The following is a 6,000-nucleotide window of genomic DNA, read 5'->3' as shown; positions in this document are numbered from 1 at the left end:
AGCCAGTCTACAATTTTATTGGTAGTTTTCATGCATCTTTTGATAATGCATTGATGGACTCAAAAATTTTTGATATCAATAAATTATAATGAACCACATTGAAACACAGCTTTTCTTATTTTTGATTACCAGTGATGTATATTGTAACGCCTGTAGATCCGGGCTAGTCAATTTAGAGACGATAAGCATCAAAAAATGACTTTTTGATGGAAGATTATTTAGAAGGATTAATCTTAGCTAAGTTGTATTATATGTTACAAGGATTTCGTACATATAAAGAACGCCGAAATCCGAGTTATAACGAAGAAGTTATGACCTGTCAAAGTTTCGCAAAAGAACCGACACGACACAGCGCGATGTAAATAGTAAATTTACATTAGAGCGATATTTGGCCTTAGCGATCTAAATAAAAGTCGTAGAATACGTAAAACCGAGAGCGTGCATAAAAAGAACGTCTAAATCTGACTTCGGATAAGGAAGTTATGATTTTTCGAAGTTTCAGCATTAGCAGTATGCAGCCCGAAACTCGAGATTGAGGTCGAGTGATATTTAGCCAAAACTTTCTAAATGAGAATTGAAGATCTCATCAATAGTATTCCAACGATAAAAAGACAGACAAAAACGGAGTTCAGATGAAGGAGTTATGAATTTCGAACGGAGTTTTCCTGTCTCGGCCTACGAAGAAGTTATGACCTGTCAAAGTTTCGCGAAAGAACCGACACGACACAGCGCGATGTAAATAGTAAATTTACATTAGAGCGATATTTGGCCTTAGCGATCTAAATAAAAGTCGTAGAATACGTAAAACCAAGAGCGTGCATAAAAAGAACGTCTAAATCTGACTTCGGATAAGGAAGTTATGATTTTTCGAAGTTTCAGCATTAGCAGTATGCAGCCCGAAACTCGAGATTGAGGTCGAGTGATATTTCGCCAAAACTTTCTAAATGAGAATTGAAGATCTCATCAATAGTATTCCAACGATAAAAAGACAGACAAAAACGGAGTTCAGATGAAGGAGTTATGAATTTCGAACGGAGTTTTCCTGTCTCGGCCTACTAAAAATAATATATAAGTAATATATTTATAATATATTAAAAATGAATTCAAAATTAGCCAACTAATTCTAAATGAGAGTTGTAGAGCATAATCTCACCTTCGCGTCGATATAAAGAACGTCGAAAACGGAGTTCGTATGCAAAAGTTATGAATTTCTGAAGTTCGGGGCGCGAACCCCAAAGCTGTGTCAGAGACCACGACGTGGCAAGCAGTGCCACGATGTGGCAGGTCTTCTGACACCTCTGGGAGTCCCCCAGACGCAACTTGCGATGACGCATGCAGTGACGATCAAACCCACGACGTGGAAAAAGGTGCCACGACGTGGCAAAGGCAGATTTTGCCCTATAAATAGATTTGAAGGGCGCCGTTTAGGGTTGCTATTTTCTCTCCTCTCTCTCTCTCTCTCCCGTTTTACCTCGATTTGCATGCAAGAAATATCCCGAAGCCCGAAGATCCCAAGAAGAAAAAAGTTTCCGAGCCGAAGCTCTGCCCGCGAGGAGTCCGGTTTTTGTGAAGATCTTCCAGATCTACCGAAGAATACTACTTCTACAAGCCGTAGTGCTGTCTGATCATCTTCTGATCAAGTGAGTGTATAGTCCCTTTCATAAACACGATTTTAATACAAGTATTGTTTGAATGTATTAAGTATATGTTTGGTGTGAGTGTGTAGTTACTTTCTTCTAACACATAGATATAAAGTATCTCTATAAAATACGTGCTATGTGTTATATGTATATTATCTCGTTATTTGGAATGGTTAAGTGTGTGTGGTTGCTTTCTGTTAACACACATATATAGATTATACTCTATAAAATACGTGCTATGTGAATATATACTATTTCTCATGTGTTATGAGTGTCGAAAGAATTTGTTATACAGGTTTTATGTTGTATATAAACAAATATATTTTGTCTTCAATGTGGGTAGAACATGGGTAGATAGTGATGTGTGATGAAATAAAAATGTTGAGAGGCCTCGATGTCATTGTGATCCAATCATCTAGCGGAATTTAGATGACGACCACGTACTCTTTCTAGACAGTCCCGTGGAACACCAGTAGGCTCATAACCTGTAGGTGTTAATGAACTTGGGTGTTCATTCATTGTATTCCATCCCCCTCACGGTTGCCTTATTTGACTTATATTTCTTAGGAACCCCCAAAGCATGTGTTGTCGCCCCGATGAAATATTCTTAGACTAGGTCCCTTGTGTTAGTTGTCTTAGGGATGTAAAGTGAGAATAACGGGAATGGATAATTGGGTTATTATTGGTTGATGAAATTAAATTAATTATTTATTGTGGGTTGAAAACCCTATATGCTCACCAGGCTCCCAAGCCTGACTCACTCAGTTTTCTTTGCATTACAGGTAATGACACAAGAGTATAAGTTGGTGGACTTGACGAGAGATTTTGGAATATAGATCAGTAGTTATAAATAACTGTTGTAAGGTCTATTTTGTTCTGTTTATGCTTTTGGTCTGTATTGAACATGACATCCCGAGATTTTGTTATATAATGAAAATACATTTCTTTAAAGAAATGCTTTGATAAACTCTTATCATATTTTGTTTTGGGAATAAATTCCGCAACCGTTTTCTTTAAACGATCACTCTAATTTATAAAACAAAGCATAAACAAATCGGTCTTTTCTGGCCGTGAAATTGGGGATGCCACAGTTTAAAGTGGGTTAGATCTGATCTCACATTGACTGGGAAGGAGAACTAAGCATTCCTTATAAGGGGTGTGGATACCTTCACTATCACAACGCGTTTTAAAGCTGTGAGGGCAGCAGATCCCATAAGAACTCTGCAGTTAAGCGTGCTCGGGCGGGAGTAGTACCAGGATGGGTGACCCCCTGGGAAGTCCTCATGCCGAGTGGCCCAAAGCGGACAATATTGTGATACGTGCCAGAGGGGGATGTTACATATATCTATGTACGACAATTATCAGATAAGACACGATGTAGCCTAGCCAAGCTTTCTTTAAAATCAGACTCTCAACAAGCTTTTGCAGCCACCCAAAACAAAGTTCGGTTGTGTCTTGTTTTCCAATCTTTGTTCTCATATTTATCAATAAACTAGTTTATAACCCGTGGGAACCACGATTATTATATTAATCAAACTTTTATAGTAAAAACTCAAAATTATTAATAAGTTATTTTGAATAAAATATTAATTTAAGAGATATTTTTTATTAGTTATGTGAAATTATAATCATTGATTCAAATAAATATATAAAATTAATTTTTAATATATATTAGATATTTTTTATTTGTGAATTAATGAAAACAATAATTTAAAATTTAAAATAGAATCACATTAATGAGGAGGTTTAATAAATTTAAAATGGAAAACTAATAGATTGACAAGTGGCAACACATTAATTAAAATGTCTAATATGGTGACACATGGCAAAAGAGCTACTCTTTTATTAGTATAGATTACAATAGTAAAGTCCGTGATATGCATTCAGAAACACAACTTAAATGGTCATTTGATTGGAATTGGCTCTATCAGATATGATAGCCAAAGAGTCTATGTCCTCAATACATTCTCTAGTCTTGATAAAAACCATATCCATGAATCCCTACTTTTTGTTTTTCCAAAACCAAATACTATTGGGAGGATTTGGTTATTACGGTCCATGCCTATGCTAGGAACATCGTGCGTAAGTATTTCCTTTTAATATATGCTCTGTCAATGATAATAATAGGACACAAACATGTGTGAAACGCTAAAAAATACACAAATAAATTAATAGATTAGTAATAAAACCGAATACACGTATAAAAAGAATTGTAAGTACTCATTATATAAGAAATATTACCGCGCAACCGGTTGCCATTAAAAAGTTGTCGTGACCTGTCTTTATATGTGTAACAGTCCCTGGATTCTTCCTTTCTAAATTGTAACAATATAAATGAAATCTTTAAAGCTTTTTTCAGGGGACCCTCTCAACAGATTTAAAGCATGCATTTTTGCACTCCATGCTTGCCAGTATGAAATATGTACACTAAGACGATCATTTTATTAGGGGTTTTAGGTTACAATCAATTTGTACATGCGAAATTTCACTTATCACTTAAGGGTACACACAACCTAAGATGGATATATGTATTTTCTTAATTTATTACAACATACTTATGAAACAAAATCTATAAACCCTATGAAATCAAATTCATGAATAGAACCACATACATCTTGCTTGATTCGAAACAAGCTAACCCAAAGCCTTGTAGTCTCTTTGACAAACTAGCTCCAAAAGTATGGCTTCCTCTAACGTGTCACACCTAAAACTCAAAAAAACCTAGGATTGAAGGAAAGAGTGGAGATGATAGATAATTCCAGAATTCTCTATGTGGTTAGGTTAGGCCGAAAATACCAAGGGTACATCCATTTATATAGTTGCCTGATAATCCCATAAACCCTAGATTTGAACTTAAAATAATAATATTTTAAGTCAATATTTATCTAGTTTTCTTTTATCAGTTGGAGGCTCTAGTAGCTCTATCAAGAGCCTCCAAAAATGTCAAAGTCTTAGAAGGATACTAGATCATCTCTTTTGTTCAACTATTGAACAATTGTAGCTTAGCTCTTGCACCTTTGATTAATTTTAAGAGTGAATTACACGAATGGTCCCTATGGTTTGGGGTAATTTGCGTGCTTGGTCCTAACTTATTTTTTTAACTCGGAAGGTCCCCACTATTTGTTTTTGTTACGCGTTTGGTCCCTACTGTTTGTTTTTGTTACGCGCTTGGTCCCTGTCTTACCTAAAAAGACTATTATTTAAAGACAAAATTTCACAATTGGTCCCTGTGGTTTACAGAATATCGCACTTTGAGGACTTCCTAGCAAAAAGTCACGCCAATGGTCCTTATGGTTTCAGTTCATTACGCGATTGGTTCTTGACCCTAACCCCGTCACTTTTGTACCGTTAGTGCAGGGGTATTTTAGTCTTTTCATTTAGCAGTCACTGTAATCCTTCATCACCAAAGCTATCTCCCAACACATCGATCTTGACTTTTGGAACATCAGCTAATTCAACCTTCGTTTCAACTTCTGATGTCGTTGATTTATGATCAGCAATAAGGGTATGTGTTGTTGCTGATGATGATTTCTTCACCCAACTACGACGACTTGTGTGATAGGACTAGGGTTAGCGTTCTTGAAGCTGTTAAAGGAGATGAAAGTACTGATCGATCTAAGAGAGATAGAGAGAGAGAGAGAGGGAGATGAAGAAGGTTAAGAAAGTTATGTTCGATTTGTAGGTTCTGATTTGTATGTTCCAAAGAATCATCATTTGTAATCTCTTTATTCTCCTGTGATTGTTGGGCTCCGATTTTTAGGGTGTTGTCGGATCTTTGGGGAGGAAACGGGAAGAATCATCGTTCGTAATCCCTTCAGCCACCACTCCCGTTTCCGCAAGAACATATAGCGAACAACAGAAATCACGGGTAAGATCGATCATATTCATGAAAAATATAGATTCAAAACTTAACTGAAGCCCGTTATGTTTATTGGGCTAGTTTGCAATTTGATTTTTATATTCCAATTTTATTGAAACGATTTTGTTTCAAATAAAGATCAAATCCATTATGTTGAAGTGAAGAACGATGAAGAGATTGATGAGGAAGAAGCGATTTGCAGAATCTGCTTTGATTCATGCGATGAAGGTAATCAGTTGAAGATGGAATGCACTTGTTCATGAAGAATGTGAAGTTAAATGGTTTAGTGTGGAACAAAAACTGTGATATTTGTGGTGGTGAAGTTTCAAATTTATCAGTAACTTTGCTTCATATGCCAAGTTATGTTAAAAAACAAACCATGAATATGAATCCACAAAATCAACATCTGAATTCAGGAAAAATAAGGTAGCTTCATTAAATTTTCAAATTTTAATGGAGAATTTAGAATTCCTGAATTCTTACATGTTTGTTTATTTAGTG

This window comes from Lactuca serriola, chromosome 6 (genome assembly GCF_051521515.1).
Source record: "Lactuca serriola cultivar US96UC23 chromosome 6, Lser_US96UC23_V15, whole genome shotgun sequence".
Taxonomy (NCBI): Eukaryota; Viridiplantae; Streptophyta; class Magnoliopsida; order Asterales; family Asteraceae; genus Lactuca; species Lactuca serriola.
This window is presented reverse-complemented; position numbering follows the sequence as displayed.